This window comes from Polypterus senegalus, chromosome 2 (assembly GCF_016835505.1).
Source record: "Polypterus senegalus isolate Bchr_013 chromosome 2, ASM1683550v1, whole genome shotgun sequence".
In the NCBI taxonomy this organism is placed as follows: Eukaryota; Metazoa; Chordata; class Cladistia; order Polypteriformes; family Polypteridae; genus Polypterus; species Polypterus senegalus.
Window position 1 is genome coordinate 291,915,924 of NC_053155.1, and position 20,342 is coordinate 291,936,265.

Consider the following 20,342-nt stretch of genomic DNA (forward strand, 5'->3'; position numbering starts at 1 on the left):
TTAACGCCATTTGAACCTTTTCTGATTTGTTAAGTGATAGGGCGTTTGATTGCTCTGAAAATTAAGACAACTACATAATGTCTTATTAGGTAAAGAATACACAATTTATTTATGTTGAATTTTCTCTTTGTACTATTTTAAGTTTCAAAGTTTTAACTCCTGTTTTATTTTCACTTGTAAAGCCTTTGAGCTGCATTTTAAATGTATGAAATGTACTATAAAAGTAAACTTTATTATTATTATTGTTTTAAAAGGTGCTGCATAGAATAATAAATGATTGATTTAAACTTATTAAATATTTGACTTCTGTTTGCTTTTCCTTCTGCTGTGTTAGGATTTCGCCTTGAGGCCTTTTTAAAGTGGAGAATACTCTGTCTCTCTCTCGCATATACGCACACACATATAAATATATTGTTTTTATAATAAAAAAAACCTACTTTACAGTCATTTGAAAGGAATACATAACATGATAATGCAATTGTTGGATACACGGGGGCAGCTTAGATTAGGATGTTCTGCTTTATTTAACTGTGTAAATGCATCTCTTCTGTACATGAAATTAATACACACACAGTTAGAGTTCACTGGAAGAAATTTTGCATCCTGTGAAGAAAATGATATTACAGAGGCACTTACAAATAGGGAACGAAAAGAACAAACATAATTTATAAAGTAGATTGCCAGCTATCTTCACCGCATTTTGTCTTTAGTTGCCCCCCTCACAATCTACCAATAAGTTTTAAACTGCAGCAATATGATATCTTTTCAAATTTCACATTATTTTCTACCATAACTCAGGAAAACCTTTCTTGTATTAGATCATGAGTTTCCTCATTAAATATCTGTTAACATAATACTATATGTTATAACATAAACCAAAATGGCAGAGTTTTAGTATAATTTATTGAAGTTTAATGCTGAACTAAAATTCACTTGTCTGAAATGAAATTTTTGGATTAAGCAGTATATACCAGGAATTTATAATTCAAAACCAAAATATTCTATCGATAGATGTAAAAGCAAGAGGAAACCAGAGATCCCCAAACCCCAATATGAAGATGAAAATAAATGGGTATTTATTATATAAATACCTCACAAAAAAACACCAAGCACAATTTACTTCTCCTCCAAGCACTTCTCCTCTCTCCACCACACTGCTCTCCTCCTACTAAGTGTTGCTCACCCTCCTCCCAACTCTGACTCGTCTGGACAAAGGATTGCAGTTCCGTAGAATTGAGGAACAGGAGTAATTCTGGTGCCAGAGCAGTTGCCCTTTGGAAGTACTTCCGTGTCACAAAGAAGTCCCACGCAACAGGGAGTACATCTCCCTGCAGTGCCTTGTTGTGGCACCCACAGACCCCAGCAGTGCTGTGTTGCCAGACTACAACTCCCAGCATTCCCTGCTGGTTCCTGAATGGCCAGTGATATTGAGGGCTGCTGCCATCTTGTGACTGGGACGGATAAGTATCACCCCAGAAACAGTCCTACCCTGCACTGCACATGTCCGGTTGGGACGCCTGTCCATTTGTCTGGGGCTTCCTGCCTGGGTAAATAACTATCTTCTTTTCTGGCTGGGATGTCCATCAGTCCATTAGGGAAGCCTTTTCTGGGTGCAACATCCTTCCCTCTCTGCCTTTCTATCCACTCGGAGGCTCCTGTCCCGGTAAAGTATCTTCCCAACTCCTTGCCAGGATGTCCGTTCATTCCAAAGTCCCACCTGCATACTACATGTGTGGAACACCACTCTTAACATCAGCTAGTTCTGATGAGGTTCCTCGCACCATCACCCTCTGCTTCCTGTGTCTCAGCCAATTCTGCACCCATCTAAAAACATCACCCTGAACTCCCACTTCTTTTAATTTGATGCCCAACCTCTCATGTGGCACCTTATCAAATGCTTTCCCAAAGTCCAGATAAATAATATCATAAGCTCCACTTTGATCGTATCCTTTTGTTTCCTCCACATAGAATTCCAGCATGTTAGTAAAACACGACCTCCCTCTTCTGAACCCGTGCTGACTGTTCAGAATAACTCCTGTCCTTGCCATGTGTTGCTCAATCTTATCCCTAATAATTCCTTCCATTAATTTTTCTGTGATGCTTGTTAAGCTTACTGGCCTATAGTTGCTTGGATCTGCCCTGTCACCCTTTTTATATAATGGGATGATATTTGCCATTTTCCAGTCTTTCGGAATCTCTCCAGTGCGCAGTGACTTCCTAAAATTATGTGTCAAGGGTTTATATATGTACTCGCTAGCCTCCTTAAGAACAAGAGGATAATATCATCTGGTCCTGGTGATTTGTTTGATTTCAGCTTATTTAATCTGAGCAGCACTTCTCTCTCTACAATTTCCAAATCTCTCAATACCTCCTTAGTAGTCGCGTTTACCTCTGGGAGGTTGTCCACTTGCTCACTTGTAAACACCTCAGAAAAATGTAAGTTTAGAGCATCCGCTATTTCACTGTCTGTATCTTTTAATTCCCCTTTACTATTTCTGATGCACTTGACCTCCTCCTTAACTGTTCTTTTACTACTAAAATACTGAAAGAATCTCTTTTCTTTCGCCTTATCTGCTTTATTCCTCTCCAACTGTCTTTTAGCCTCTCTGATATCCTTCTTAATGGTTGCCCTCATGTTCTCATATGCTCTACGATTCACTTTGCAGTCATTAGTCTTATATGCCTTATAATGCGTTTTTTTCCTTTGCAACTTCTTTCTTAAATCTTTATTAATCCACTGTGGAGTTTTTTTTTGTTTTCTATTAATTCCAAATTTAGGTATGCATCTGTCCTGCATTACATGTAAAACATTTCTAAACTTGTTCCACTGCTCCTCGACTGTCTCCACACTTAAAAGCTTATCCCAGTGTATCCTTCTTAGTCTTTGTCGCATCTGCTCAAAGTTAGCCCTACCAAAGTTCAACTTAACAATTTTAGTCATTGCATCTGCACTCTTACAAAATACTGAGAATTGTATTACATTATAGTCGCTTGAACCTAATGGTTCAATCACCTCTACACCCTCAATTCTATCCTGATTATTATAAAATACTAAATCCAGACAGGCTTCACCCTGTGTTGGTGCTTTAACATGCTGTGTTAAAAAACAGTCGCTGATTACTTCTAAAAACTCCTGTGCTCTTGTGCTCTTCCATCTGCAAGGTTCCGGCTTTTCTGGCTTTTCCTGATGATGTCACTTCCAGTTGCCCCCTGATTACATCACTTCCGTCTTCCAGTTATGTTGTCACTTTCATCAGTACTTCCTTCCAGTCTCTATTTTTTATATAAAGTCATAACCAACTCCTGTTTGCTATCAAATGTTATGTTTTTGATCAACTTTTTTTGTTTATTTTCTGCAAGGTCTCTGGACATTATAAGGGAACAATTCCCAAACTCTTTTTGAATATCTTTGTTGATTTATTCTCTGATAACACACAACACACAGTCTAAATATATACACATATACATATATTGTCACAGAGCCCCAAATCTTGGACACAACTGGCATGATATTTGTTCAAATATAATGGTTTAATTTTGAACAAATACCTTTACAGGGCACTGTATACACAGGCATGGTGAATACTACTTCTTTCTTCTCTTCCTCCTGACTCCTCTTTCTCCATGCAAGTGTTGTCCTCTACCCTCCAACTCTGACTCCTCAAGGTGAAGCGGAGGGCTTCTTTCAAGCCAGGCCCTTTTCCTTCTGTATGGATTACAGGTCAATACCATATGACACTTTCTATATATAAATACTAGCAGGAGTACCCCGCCTTGCCCGGGAATGTACAGTATAATGAATTTCCCAAATGAATGAAACACAACATAGAAAGAGAACAAACATTTTTCTGATTCACATTTTATTGTAATAGGTAATACAAGTGGTTATTCCAGAGCCTTTGGATACACTATATATTTTTTTCCCCTTGTGGTGCGAAAATGAAGAAATTCTAAGGATTGCCCACTCTAGAACTTGCTACGTAGAGTTGTCTGTGTGAAAAGCATGGATTTTCCAAATTGATGCCTGCAATGCAGTGATTGCCCTTGAGCCTTATTAATTGACATAGCAAAAGCCAAACAAACAGGAAATTGTAGCCATTTGAAATCAAAGGGTAAATCATTCGGAATCAGTGGTATTCTTAGTAAGAAAACATTTTCACGTCTTGCGCAACTTGTTATGATAGTTGCTTCAATAATATGTATTGATGGAAAAGTTGCCTGCATTTCAAGATGTGATTCTCTTCAGAAACTCTACTCATTAGTCGGTAAGCATAAAAGTCCATTGCACTGAGTTTCTTGCCAGCAACAGAGTTGCCCGTAGATGGATCTGTTTGTGGAATTCCAAAGTTATACCCATCTTCGCCTTGCCAAAAGATTAGTGGATACTGAAGTGCATCATACGACCTGTGTGTGTCTGCCACACGCTGAAGACTTCTGTTCCTTTTCTCAGTGATAATGTCCCACTTCCCAAAGTTATTGCCTACCATTACAATGGCAACCTCATCAAGTGTTACAGAATTGAATCGTCAGTGATCCTCTCCCTGTGGCATTTTGTCAGCTCTTATGACAACTTTATAATCATCTGTTGACATACATTGAAGTGCAGTCTTGAAATGGGTGACATATGCATTGTTCTCATGAAAGAATTATTCTAAATCCATCACAATGTCCAGTCTCACGTTCAGTATTCTGCTGTGTCTATGATGTGCTGTTGTGGAAATATCTCCCATGAAGCAAATCTGAAGGAACTTAATTGTTCCATCCGCCCATCCTCTCATATTTGTTTAGTTGCACCAAAAGAAGTCATTTGAAAACAGGAATTGTACTTCCTGATGTTGTTCAAGAAATGCTTTGAAACTGGTGTTGATCCTGACATCAAAGAGTGTAGAGGTTCAGGTGGCCGAAGTAGAGATGGCAGTTTCACTTTCCCATTTGAGCAACACAATCCCGGTAACTCTCCTTTCCATTTTAGAGCTCTACAATGAACACAGATATGATCCATTCTGCCAATAACAGCGACAGGATGTTCATGATATGCAACCTGTGGGTTATATGCGAAAGCCATATTTTTAAAATCATGCTGCATTTGTCCATGTGTTGCATCAGCAGCTCTTCGCCTATTAGAAGACAGCCTGGTTTCCCTTTCTTGAAATGTTTGATCTGCTCTTGCATCAGACATTTTTCCCAACCAAACATACCCCATGACCTCCTCCTGGTCACAAAGGAGTCCTATGCCCAGTTTGGTGGCGATCGGAAGCCCGGTACAGATTTGTATGGCGGACAAACAAACATACATCGACTCTGCTTTATCTTTATATATAAAGGAGAGTTGGAATCCGAGAGACTGTGTTTTTGTGTGTTTGTGGAAGGTTTGAGAGTTAAGGCGGGTGGGGGAGTCACGTGATCATCTCCCCTCCCATTCACGTCATTTCATTCATTTCATTTCGCTCCGAGCTGAGCTCCACAGCTGATGCGGTCTTGCCGTTCTTTTTCCTTAGTGTTTAGTCCTTTCTCCTTTACTAATTTACTGTTTAGTACACGCGGTACTTACACAGTCACTCATAAAAGGGGAGAAGACTCTGTGCAAGAAATGGATATTGAAACTACCTTGGAAGACATGCAATTAACGAGGCCTTTAAACCGATCTCAAGAGAGGTCTTCTAGGTTGGAAAAAAAGTGCTTGGCTGCCAAAACCAGGTGATTAAACGAATCTCAACAAGAAACGACTTCTACGTTAGAAAAAAAACGATTCGCTGCCAAAATCAGGCGGTTAAACAAATCTAAAGAAGACAGGGTTTCTAGATTGGAAAAAGGGCGATTGTTTGCCGAAACCAGGCAGTTAAAAGAATCCGAAAAAGACAGGATGTCTAGATTGGAAAAACCACGATCCGCTGCCGAAACTAGCCGGTTAAACATGCAGCGAAGCGTGCGCCAGGTCTGCTAGTATATTATATATAAATAAATGAAAATAAATTAAAAAAAGATATGTAAATATATATATATATATATATATATATATATATATATTGTCACAAAACGAGACAAAGACAGAAAAAGGTTTGGGGCAGCCACCCATGTAATTTGGTATCCTGGCTGCAAAAGTCGTTTTCTTTTCCAAATACCAGCACTGAAGTGCTTACAACAGAGTCCAAAACAAGACTGTCAGAGAAGGGAAAAGGGAAGGCTTTTAAAGGGGGAGGCAGGAAGTGAGGTCATAAGGATTGGGCACGTGTTCATCATTCATTGGATTAGTCCCGGATGTGACATCAGGGGGGCCGGAGCTGGCAAGGTCTGTCTCCATTGGCTCGGTCCCAGAAGTGACGTCCAGAGAGACAGGTGGAACCTCCCGGGTTAGGTCTACAGGGAAGTGAGAAAGAGAGTTAGTGCACTCTGCCACATCCCGCATGGCTCAGAACTGCCTTCACTCGAGCCCTTTAGCTGCCTCCCATGCGCGTGTGTGACAAGGCCCCCCCTCAGCCCAGACCCGTCGGGTCGGGCGACCCTAACCGAGAGGTCGTGAACCCGAGAGAGAGCATCAGCGTTGGCATGGAGAGCACCCCGACGATGAACGAGCGAAAACTTGTACGGCTGCAGGTCAAGAAACCACCGGGTGACCCGCGGATTCGACTCCTTGTGCAGGGCCATCCACTGTAGAGGTGCATGGTCCGTGACAAGGGTGAACTCACGGCCCAACAGGTAGTACCTCAGCTGAGTGATCGCCCATTTAATCGCCAGAGCCTCCCTCTCCACCGCGCATACCTGGTCTCCCGTCCAACAGTTTCCGCTCAGGAACATGACGGGTGTTCACACCATCGACACTTTGGCTCAGCACGGCTCCCAGGCCTGTGTCCGCGTCCGTCTGGAGGATGAAAGGCAAAGAAAAGTTAGGTGCCATCAAAATAGGTGCGGACGTAAGGGCCTTCTTCAAGTCACCAAATGCAGTGTCTGTTTTTGCAGTCCATACCACAATGTTCGGGGCCCTCTTCTTTGTTAAATCAGTCAAGGCGCCGCTTTCTCCAAAACCGGGTACAAACCGGCGGTAGTACCCGCTAACCCGAAAGGCTTGGACCTGCCGCTTGGTTCATGGACGGGCCATTTCAGAATGGCATCAATTTTGGAGCACTGTGGCCTTACGGTACCTCACCCACCAGGTAGCCTAAATATTTGGCCTCGCTTAATCCAAAGAAACATTTCTTGGGATTAATCCGGAGCCCGGCCTCACCAAGTGTCCGTAATACCGCTTGGACATGCTGTAGGTGTTCCTTCCATGTGCTGGAATAGATGACCACGCCATCTAGGTAGGCAGCACTGTATGAGTTATGAGGCGAAGCACTTTGTCCACCAGACGCTGAAAGGTTGCTGGAGCCCGTGTAACCCAAATGGAAGGACACGATACTGCCAGTGTCCGCTAGGGGTACTAAACGCGTTTTTCCTTCGGAGTCCGTTAAAGGAACCTGCCAGTACCCTTTTGTCATGTCAAGTGTGGTCAGATATTGAGCCTGTCCAAGCCTCTCGAGGAGGGCGCCCACGCGTGGCATTGGATAGGCATCAAATTGGGAGACTGGTTGCCGACGGAAGTCATTGCAGAACCTCCAACTCCCGTCAGGCTTAACGACGAGCACAATGGGGCTGGACCAAGGACTATAACTTTCCTCAATTACACCTAGTTCCAGCATGCGCTTGATCTCAAGCTCCACTTCAGCCTTTTTTGCCTCGGGAAGACGGTACGGGCGCTCTCGGACAACAACCCCGGGCTCTGTCACAATGTTGTGCTCAATCAGAGAGGTCCTTCCGGGGTGTTCACTGACTACCTCTCGAACGGTCCGGATAACTGTTTCCAGCTCCTGCCGTTGCCTGGGTCTTAAGTCTGTGCCAAAGTTAAGGTCGTGTGTGTGAGCGAAGAGTGAGCGGCCGGAGGAGGGATCGGGGTCCCTGTCCTTCCACGGTTTCAGCAGGTTCACATGATAAACCCGCTCCTTTGGCCACGATTGGGTTGACTCACCAAATAGTCGACCAGTCCCTTCCTCTCCTTAACTTCAGAGGGGCCCTGCCAGTGGGCAAGCAACTTAGAGTGGGAGGTAGGCACTAGGACCATGACCCGATCTCCGGGCGGAACTCCCAAGAGACGTGCGCGTTGTAGTAGCGAACCTGTGCTGCTTGAGCCTCCTCCATGTGACTTTTAAGGACAGGCCGAATCTTTCCAAATCTATCGCGTAACTGCGCGATATACTCCAGTATGTTTGTGGAGGGAAGAGCCTCTTCTTCCCAGCCTTCTTTCAAAATATCCAATATGCCCCGAGGTTGTCGCCCATAGGTTAGGTCAATATATATATAGGTTAGGTGTGACAATATATATATATATATATATATATATATATATATATATATATATATACAGTATATCTATACTAATAAAAGGCAAAGTCCTCACTGACTGACTGACTCACTGACTGACTGACTGACTGACTCGCTCACTCACTCACTCATCACTAATTCTCCAACTTCCCGTGTAGGTAGAAGGCTGAAATTTGGCAGGCTCATTCCTTACCGCTTACTTACAAAAGTTAAGCAGGTTTCATTCAGAAGGACAAAATTCTACGCGTAACGGTCATAACTGGAACCTACTTACGTACATATATACGGCCATAGCCTGCAGCTCGATCGCCGTACGAGGCGGAGTTGTGTCCCCTATCACCACGCCTCCCACGCAGTTAGCTGCCTGCCTATATTGCGTCCTCCATCATTACGCCTCCCACATAATTGACTGCCTGCCCATATAAGGCGACCAATCCTAATGTGCGCCGCGGACATATTTACTTAATTTACATGTAAAGAAGCGATCTCACCGGCTCGGCGACAATTCCTTTATTATACTCGCAGGCAAATCCACAACTTAATAGAGACGTTGCCGAAAATGAAAGAATGGAAGAAAGCAGGAAAGAAAGAAAGCAAGGTAAAGAAACGGAAAGAATATCTTATTTATAAATGGCGTAAATATATTCACATGTACTTAACCTATATTACAACTATATACACATATAAATTAGACACCCAGACACACACAATCCCCAGACATTCCCCAGTCCTTTATCTGAACTTTCTTTTAAAAGTTTATAATCACACGTCTGCAGTGAATCCAGCGACCAATCCTGATGTGCGCAGCGGACACATTTACTTAATTTACATGTAAAGAAGCGGGCTCACCGGCTTGGCAACAGTTCCTTTATTGAAAAATGAAGTCTATCTCACCCGGGTGACTCGGCGTTAGTGTCCATCCATGGCCGACGCTCGCTCCACAACAGACAAGTAAAGCCCACAGCTCTGAATATCCCTTTTAGGGTAGCAGGCACCCCTTCTACGTGCACCCAACCGTCCTTATTACGGAGTCTTCCTTGCTTTACCACTGGTTATGTTATTTTTAAAATGTTTCCTTTTCTTTTTCATAACTTCTTTAACACACTACTTCTTCGCTGCGAAGCGCGGGTATTTTGCTATCTACACATATAAAAGGCAAAGCCCTCACTGACTCATCACTAATTCTCCAACTTTCCATATATGTGGGAAGCTGAAATTTTGCGTGCTCATTCCTTGCAGTGAACTTATAAAAGTTAGGTATGTTTCATGTCCTGTTACAACACCCAAGGGGGGAAACAGGTGTACCCCCTAAACTGTATATATAGATAGGGGAAACCCGTCCTTACTACTTCTGCTACTTACAATTTTCCCATGCTCACCGTTTACACTGTACTTAGAAACGTATGTTTCATTTTGTGTTGTGCCCCGTAATGAACTTTTGAAAATAGCGTCTTCTTTTTGGCGGTTCTCACCATTACGCCATAAAGAAAATTAGGAACTGACCTCTTCTTTTGGTGGTTTCCTTCCTTATTTCCATTAAAAGAGGATTTATTTCACACACAAGGGCCGCCCCCGGTCCCCCTTCCTTTTCTACACGGCTGCTGTCCACACACTTACCACGTAGTTGGCTCCCTGCCTATATACATTAACGACATCCCGTGCTCATGTGCCTCCTCACTCGCTTCCTTACTGTCCTCAGCTGTTCGTGCTCACTGCTCCCTTCTTCTTTACTCCACTGCTTCAAGCCTGTTATTGTTCGCCTTGCTTCACGTCTGCCTGCTGGTGGCTCCTGCCTTTTCGTTTACTCCACCGCTTTACTACGAAACTTACAACCACCAAAACTTTGCAATGGCACCAGGCTTTAGATCAGTTCTCCGCACAAGAACCTCATTGAGGCAACTGTCTTCACTGAAACAGACTCAGAGAAGACTGTATTTATTCCTCGCATCCCTCTCATACCCTCTGACCTCCCATTCCAATTCAAACGCCTCCAATTTCAAGTAAGGGTCTGCTTCGCTATGACAATAAATGAGTCACAGGGCCAGACTCTAAAAAAGGTTGGCATTGACTTGACACAAGATTGCTTCTCACATGGCCAACTGTACGTTGCATGCTCCAAAGTGAGCTCAGCAGACATTTTACAGCCTGAGGGCAGAACTGCAAGCATTGTTTACGAAGAGATCCTTACATCCTAAAAATGTGTATTTTTCATACACAACATTTACAATTATAGACTAAACACTTTACAATCATCAGATTCATTCTCAATACTAAAATAAGCCTACGACAATTAAATTGACAATCATGTTACGTTATTTTTAAAATGTTACCTTTTTTTCATAACTTCTTTAACACACTACTTCTACGCTGCGAATAATAATATATATAATAAGAATAATATATATATAATATATATATATGTGTGCGTATATATACTAATAAAAGGCAAAGCCATCACTGACTGACTGACAGACTCACTTACTCACTCCAACTTCCCGTGTAGGTAGAAGGCTTCGCCACAGTATTCACATCTCCCTGCTGATAACTTCAGCCATTTTATTTAATCCACGGCTTCTCCACTGTTTTATTGTTAGTTTATTACGATTATAGTTATTGTATAGGTATTTTAGACTTACTTTACATTGTTCAGGTATCCATTTCCTTTATCGTTCCAACCATACCCCTATTAACATGTCTATCGAGGTGATCACCATCGATCAAACAACTGTCACTTACTGAGTGGTTTCCATGCCCGGAGATGGCACCTGCCTTTTTCATTCTCTTTGTTACATATTGCATGGCCATATCAGGCTCACTCTTGATATCCGGAGGAACATTGTGTCTTATGTATTGAATGACTGGGACAGGTTCAAGGTGTGGACTGATGACGGTCCAGGAGATAATTATACTACACAAGAGCACTAGAAGAGTGAAATGCTTAAGCCCTTCACCTATGCATCTGCATGTGAGTTGATGGCTGTCGCTGAATTGTTCAGTTGTCGCTTTCAAGTGTACAGAAATGGCCAAATATATAACACCTTTGGACAACCGCCAATGCCTCTTAAACATCTTAGATTCAACGATTTGAGTAGTGGACGCTTTGATGTTGTATGCTTACAACGCTTGACAGATGCTGAATGTCACTTCAACACAACAAGTCCTGCAAATACTAACATAATTGAAACAAACCATGAAACTCAAACAGATTATGACAGCAGCAATTCAAGCTGTGAGATTTGAAACAAGCTTACTGTTCACATGGCCAACTGTACGTTGCATGCTCAAGAGTAAGCTCAGCGCACAGCTTGGTCATATTACAACTGGAGGGCCGAAATGACAATGTGGTATACAAAGAGATCCTAAACAAATAATTATTGGTATATTTTCCCTCAGTTTAAAAAGCTGTACTTTTCTTCTTAATAAAAATTTTAAGGCAGTATTTTGCCGCTGCGAAGTGCGGGTATTTTGCTAGTATATATATAGATATACAGTGGTTCCGGAAAGTATTCACAGCGCATCACTTTTTCTACATTTTCTTATGTTACAGCCTTATTCCAAAATAGATTCAATTCATTTTTTCCTCAGAATTCTACACAGAACACCCCATAATGACAACGTGAAAAAAAGTTACTTGAGATTTTTGCAGATGTATTAAAAATAAAAAAATTGAGAAAGCACATGTACATAAGTATTCACAGCCTTTGCCATGAAGCTCAAAATTGAGCTCAGGTGCATCCTGTTTCCTCTGATCATCCTTGAGATGTTTCTGCAGCTTAATTGGAGTCCACCTGTGGTAAATTCAGTAGATTGGACATGATTTGAAAAGGCACACAACTGTCCATAGAAGGTCCCACAGTTGACAGTTCATGTCAGAGCACAAACCCAGCATGAAGTCAAAGGAATTGTCTGTAGTCCTCCGAGACCGGATTGTCTCGAGGGACAAATCTGGGGAAGGTTACAGAAAAATTTCTACTGCTTTGAAGGTCCCAATGAGCACAGTGGCCTCAACCATCCATAAGTGGAAGAAGTTCGAAACCACTAGGACTCTTCCTAGAGCTGGCCGGCCATCTAAACTGAGCGATCAGGGGAGAAGGGCCTTAGTCAGGGAGGTGACCAAGAACCTGATGGTCACTCTGTCAGAGGTCCTCTATGGAGAGAGGAGAACCTTCCAGAAGGACAACCATCTCTGCAGCAATCCACCAATCAGGCCTGTATGGTAGAGTGGCCAGACTGAAGCCACTCCTTAGTAAAAGGCACATGGCAGCCCGCCTGGAGTTTGCCAAAAGGCACCTGAAGGACTCTCAGACCATGAGGAACAAAATACTCTGGTCTGATGAGACAAAGATTGAACTCTTTGGTGTGAATGCCAGGCGTCCGCTCATCACCAGGCCAATACCATCCCTACAGTGAAGCATGGTGGTGGCAGCGTCATGAACTGGGAGACTAGTCAGGATAAAGGGAAAGATGACTGCTGCAATGTACAGAGACATCCTGGATGAAAACCTGCTCCAGAGCGCTCTTGACCTCAGACTGGGGCGACGGTTCATCTTTTAGCAGGACAACGACCCTAAGCACACAGCCAAGATATCAAAGGAGTGGCTTCAGGACAACTCTGTGAATGTCCTTGAGTGGCCCAGTCAGAGCCCAGACTTGAATCTGATTGAACATCTCTGGAAAGATCTTAAAATGGCTGTGCACCGACGCTTCCCACCCAACCTGATGGATCTTGAGAGGTGCTGCAAAGAGGAATGGGCGAAACTGGCCAAGGATAGGTGTGCCAAGCTTGTGGCATCATATTCAAAAAGACTTGAGGCTGTAATTGCTGCCAAAGGTGCATCGACAAAGTATTGAGCAAAGGCTGTGAATACTTATGTACAGTACATGGGATTACTCAGTTTTTTTATTTATATACATTTGCAAAAACCTCAAGTAAACTTTTTTCACATTGTCATTATGAGGTGTTGTGTGTAGAATTCTGAGGAAAAAAATTAATTTAATCCATTTTGGAATAAGGCTGTAACATAACAAAATGTGGAAAAGGTGATGCGCTGTGAATACTTTCCGGATGCACTATCTATATATATAGATATATATATACAAGAGAAACAAAAAGAATAATTCTATTTTAAGATTCCAGTTGTCTGAAGATTGCCAGCCTCCCAGTCCTGTACAGAAAACACTGACAGTGTAAGAAAATGTCTGTCAATGACTCCATTAATGGTGACACCACACCTAAGCTATGGTCCTGTGCCAAGAGCACGATTAGATAACTTGATAAAAATCAGGACAACATCAACTGCCAAAACAGGACATCAAAAAGGGAAAGAGAACAGGAAAGACTTGGTAGCATCCAATCAGAGGAATTGCATAATTAATTGAAAAGCAGTGCTGTTACTGTGCTGGGTCTGAAAAGGCAGGAATAAATAGCAATCTGAGCTGACAGACCATTATTCAAATGAAGAGCGACAGTTCCAGCCACAGGAGTAGCGACTTGCCAGAGACACCCTGTCACTATCTTAGTGTGGCACAGCAAATAGTCCTATAGCTAATAAAAGTGCAATAACATAAGTGAAACTCCTCTTAAGTTACCACAAGCTTGAACTGTACTATGCGCCATTATTAACAGCCTTGTCAGTAGCTTGAATGAGAATCTGACAGGCTAAAATAATGTCTTGATGTAAATGTTACAACCAATGAAATCTGTAAATCTTGTCATTTGGATTTTCAGTGTGCCTTTAATTTATAAGCAAGGTTGTAATCTTATAAGGGTGATATGCAGTCTGCCATATAGAAGCCATTTTTGACCTAAGATGTCAAAAGAAAGGTTTTAACCTTGGCCCCAAACTTATATGAAAAAAGTATAGTAATTTAAGAAGAGTTTTTGTAGTCAAACCTCCTGATTTTAGTTATGTTACTGTATTGTGAATTAACTGTAGAGTTGTAATCATAACAATTTGAACAGTGTGACAATGAAACATTACACCATTCGATTCTGCTTGAAAGAAAAGCTTTTGAAGATTTTTCAAATTAAGAAACTACCTTAACTCTGCAATAGTTCCAAGATAGAGAAAGCAGATAGGTCATATGCAGTGTACACATACAACAGCTTATATGAATTGAAACTGAGGCTGCATGGTGGTACAGAGTTAGTGCTGCTGCCTCGCAGTAAGGAGACCAGGGTTTATGTTCTGGGTCTTCCCTCAGTGAAGTTTGCGTGTTCTCCCCATGTCTGTGTGGGTATCCTCCCAAAGACATGCAAGTTAGGTGGATTGGTGATACTGAATTAGCCCTTGTGTGGTTTGTGGGTGACTGTTCAACCTGCAATGGTCTTGGCACCTTGCCTTGCACCCTGTGATAGCTGGGATAGGCTGCAACACCACCCGTGACCCTGTTCAGGACAAAATGGTTTAGAAAATGACGGGGGAGTATAGTTGCAAAGCTGATACTTAAAGGAATTGATGAAAGGGCACCAACAGGAGTGGAGCCTGCGGCTTAATTTGACTTAACACGGGAAACCTCACCCGGACCGGACATGGAGAGGATTGACAGATTGATAGCTTTATCTCGATTCTGTGGGTGGTGGCGCATGGCCATTCTTAGTTGGTGGAGCGATTTGTCTGGTTAATTCCGATAATGAACGAGACTCCCTCCTGCTAAATAGTTACGTGACCCCCGAGCGGTCGGCGTCCAACTTCTTAGAGGGACACCGTCCAGCCCTGTCCCTCGCTCTGAGAGGTGGGGTCGCGGCGGCGGTCCTCCAGTTTTCAGTCACAGACAATTGTATGCTGCTCTCTCCAAAGTTCCATCTTTTCATTCACTTACAGTCATATCCTCAAACCCACCCCATTTGGACAACTGTGTCTTTCAGGAAGTGTTCACCCATCAATACATAATTATGTGGCGTATGCTATGCCGCGGGTTGGCTAGTAAAGTTTATTTCTTCTGTTTCAGTGATACCAGTAACCAGAATACATTAGTTGGCTTTATCCTAACTAATAAGATACAATCAATAGTTCTCAAAATCAATGTTTTTGTGCCTATACTTTGGTTTCTGTTGGCTCCGGGTGTTGATGATGCCTTGTTGCAGTCCATCTGGGTCAGTTTTCTCCAGCACACATTGAAGGATATTCAGTGCATTCTTTCTTTCTTTGATCAGAGGAATTTCATCTTCACTTTGGCTACACCTTTTGCTTGCAGGTGGTATGTCAGTTTTCTCCGAGGTTTTATATACTGTGGTCCTCCTTTGCTGCCACAAAGTTATGACTGCAGGGCAGTCGATGATCAGTTCAGTTCAGTTCTTCAGCAAGCTGAACACCTTATGCATGGTCACTCTTGCTTGTGCACCTTGCTTTACTTTAGCGAGGTTTGGAGTGATGGCACCCTTATCTAACTCTTCCAGTCTTACAGTGCAGTACCAGGTTGCCTGGAATCGCTCCAGCCTTTGTTATAGCCATACAGTAGGCAACAGATGCCCCATTATGGAACAGAAGGTATGGCCAGGCCAAGAGCACAGAGATCTCTTTTCTATTAATATGTGTGACGTCAACATGCCAGGATCAAAAGAGCTCTCTCATGCCCTCAGAAAGAAGGTTGCAGATGCCAATGAGTCTGGTAAAAGATTTAAAAAGCTTGCCAAATAATTTGAACTCAGTCATTTCAGAATAAGTAAAATCATCCACAAGTGGCGTAGATTTCAAAACACTGTTCATTTTTCCAGGACAGGCCAGGCCAGCCCAGCAAATTCAGCTCAAATGCTGAACCAATAAGTAGTCTCCAAGAACACCAAAATTTCACTGTGGGATCTGCAGATAACTCTTGCAAAAGCTGATGTCAAAGTGCAATCATAAAGAGATTACACAAACTTGACCTGCATTCTAGGTGTGCCATGAAGAAGCCTTTTCTGTTCAAAATGAAGAGCACAGCAAAGCTACTGCTTTCCATTGAACATTTAGGCTCAGACTAGGCCCTCTGGAATAATGAATTGTGCATCATATCAAATTGTGCTTGAGGAGAATGTGAGGCCATCTGTCCAAAAGCTGAAGATGAATTAGAAATGGGCCCTTCAACATGATAATGATCCGAAGCATCATCAAGAAATGCCTCAAAAAGAACTGGAGGGTTATGGACTGTCCTAATTAAAGCCCTAATTTGAATCCAAATTAAATGTTGTGGGGGATTTGAAATGAACAGTACATGCAGGAAAATCCACACGTTTTGTGAATAAAGGAATTTTACATGGAAAAGTGGTTTCACTGAGTGAATATTAGAGACTGGGGGGAAGTTATGCAAATTGCCTACAAGAAGTAATTTCTACTAAAGGGAACAATACCAGCTTCTGAGACCAAGGGTGGGCTTACTTTTTCCTTACATCTGTTGATATTTTTGTTGAATAAATGATTGGAAAGCCAAAGTGTATTATATTACCATTATCTGTAGGCACTGTTTGCATAAAGTTCTACTGTTTGTCTCTTCAAATATGTTGAGAAAGTCAGCAATTTCCTTGGGGTGTACTTTCTTTTTGACATCACTGCATGCTTGAGGATTCCTTTTCTTGTACAGATATCAGTTTGACAGGTTTGAACTCACTTTACATCACACATACTGTACATGTCGAACAGTGTGTGAATGGATTAGAATGTCCAGGAGTGAATGAGGTAGTGTGTCTTTTAAAGTGCCTTAGACTTTTGTCTATATGTGTATCGGCTCCAGGCCTGACCCCAAGCTCTGTGAGAATATGGCTTCAATTTGATTCCAGGTCAAGTCCATTTAATAAACACCATGTACTGTGATAAAAGAGACTTCTGATGGGCCAGGTGACCTTTGGCTTGTTTGGTTGCAAAGTGGTAACATGACTCATAAATAAGCACTTTTTGTAAAAGCCTATAACGCTAGCAGCATCGGGTGCAACAGGCAAACAGTTCACACTCACACACAGACGCTCTCTCATACAGAACCAATTATACTTGCCAATCAGATTAATAAAAGAAAAAAAGACATACAGAGACTCCACATAGAGGGTGACTGAGGAAAGTTTCAAACCGATACAATAATAGCAATAGAATTTTTTTTTTTTAATTTTTATTAGTGCTTAATAGCTACTGCAGAATATTACAGGAAAATAAGAATAAAAACAATCCTGTCACATTTTTCATACATTTATATCATGATGTCCCAACAACCTAGTTTATTTGGATGTTGTTAATTAACAACATAACACTCATGTAATCCATCCATCCATCCATTATCCAACCCGCTACATCCTAACTACAGGGTCACAGGGGTCCGCCGGAGCCAATCCCAGCCAACACAGGGCGCAAGGCAGATCACCGCAGACTCTTGTAATCAGTTTATCCAATTCTGGATAGGTGAGGATCAGAGCCCATCCTAGCAGCAATGGGCTTAAGGCAAGAAACAAACCAACGGAGAATAGACATCCATCACAGGACAGAGCAATTTGAAACCACCAACCTTCAAGTCATTGGGGATGTAGGATAAAAAAAAAACAAAATACCTAGATTACAGAATATCCAGAACAGGAAAACTACATATGGTTTGCAGTGCTGATCGCTGCACCATATTCTTTCTTTCTTTCTTTCTTTCTTTCTTTCTTTCTTTCTTTTCGATCCATGGACAGTTTTTGTTTTTGAATATGTTAGACACATTTCACACAATGTGTGTCCTATGCAATGAAGAAGAACAACAAGAGGGTCAGTGTTTAAAAAAATTTGGGAAAAATCAAAGGCTCTTGACTCACAACATGACTTATATTTTTGACAACGTTGTTATAGCACACGTGTTTCGGACACACAATTCATTTTCCTTAACAATGTGTGCACTTTAAAAAATGCACTAAGAACTTTTCAATTATTGTATCTTCAGAATTTATTTTCAGAAGTAGTGATACAGCCTTGTGACCACTAGATGTCACTACAGTTACATCGCACTTTCTACAAAAATAACTCAAAAGGCAATTTTGTTTTTGGATCTTTTGCTGCCTAAAATACACTTGCAATTAATTTTTGATCAAATTGAGTTTTAAACTAAATCTGGAATCTATAGTCTTTTACGAACTGCAGTATGCATCTACCTTTTATCACCAAGTAGATGTTTTTACGGAGGCTTATTTATTGTCAGGCTGGCATAGAGATTACTGTGGCTTCCTTTGGCAGCAAACTCTGTGCCCTTTACTGTTTAAATTCGTAGGGTGTGTTCAATGTGGCTGCAATTGTATATCAGTATACATTAATTGATATAGTTTTTATGGCTGTCAAGGTAGCACAGTGGTAATCATTTTAGGCTAATGTCTCATTCTTGGTAATGAGAGTGTAATCTGAAGAGATTTCACTAACTGTACCTTCATGTACTAAAACATAACCAGTTAGAAGCTACTGTATTTGTTTGACCCCATAAAGTGGTTGCACACAATGATATGTCTGGCCTTTAATGATATGGGGGTCATGGCTTCCTCCAGTTATGTGCAGGCTAAGGTCTTGATTTGTTTGGTCAATGGGATCATGATTATTTGCGTTAAGTGTGACCTGTGATGACCTGGTGATTATTGATACCAGGTTAAACCCTGGCTGCCCACTACCACTTAATAGAAAAAGCAGGTTTAGTAACGGAATAGACATTTCCTTATTATTTCCCTCATAGAGATATTTCCTCATGATTATGGTATGTTTATTTTTTCCACCTTCTATATATTTTTTTTCTACCTTCTATATACTGTACATTGATCAAATAATTTCCCTCTAGAATAATAAAGTCTACCTAACCTAACCTAACCTAGTTCCATTCTTTTATATTCTTCACTTTGCACTGCTTCACTATTTACTTTCAGTTCTGAGAAAAAAAAAGTATTTGCAGTCTTTCTGAGTTCCTCTATTATTGTCACATAATGTCATTTTCCAACCTGCTTATGAACAGGATCACAGGGGATGCTGGAGCTTATCCCAGTTGGCACAGTGCACAAGGCAAGATCAAACTCTGGAAAGGGTGCCAGCCCATCAAAGGGCAAACACACACAAAGACAAACCAGAGTCAGTTTAGTATCACCATTCCACCTAACCTGCGTGGGATTGGACTGTGTGAGAAAACCAGAGCATCAGGAGGAAACTCGCACAGACAACATGCAAGCTCCACACAGGGAAGATCCAAGACGCAAACCCTGGTCTCCTTACTGCGAGGCAGCAGCACTACCACTGTGTCACCCGTCTATGATTGTGTTCATAAGAATTACTTACTTCAGATTTTTTGTCAGGTGTCTCCTGTTGCTTCAGTACTTGAAAACCCTCACATATGATACATATATAATTTGACTCATTTGTGCCCTATTTTTGGCCCTCTAGACCAGAAAAACATTTTTAAGGCATTTTAGACTATATTTTGCACAGGAAATTACAACCTTAATTACAACCTTAAAAATAAACAGAAGGACCCTGGGTGTTCACACCCTAATGGGTTACAGGGGGTCAAATTAGGGTAAAGGAGATAAATGCTTAGAAGAGTAGACACTGGTACACTAGTCTAAAAAACGCTCAGTTTAAATCGTCTTTGTCCACTCAGATAATGTAAGAATAAATTGTAATAAATAATAAATGCTCTGAAACAATTCACTTGTAAAATGACGAGATATCTTAAAAAATATATTCAAAATATGTGTAAAGAAGTCTGTTACAATCTGCAAAATAAAGACCCCATACTGGTGGTGAGTAAAATTGTAAGTCAAAAACAGATTAGATTTCAAATACAGCGTTCAGTCAAATAAATTAAAATGAACATCTAAAATAATTTTAGAAGTACATTTCAACTGAGATATTTAAATATAACATAAAAGGGAGTGATTCTGGGGTCAGTATCAGGGCACTGAGTGAAATTTTTAACCTTAGGGCCCTGGGTGTTCATTTAAGATTAGGGTTATCAGAAAGATTAGGAATGGGGCAGGAAAGATACCTAAATACACGTGTGGTTAAGGTAAGAGGTGTTGA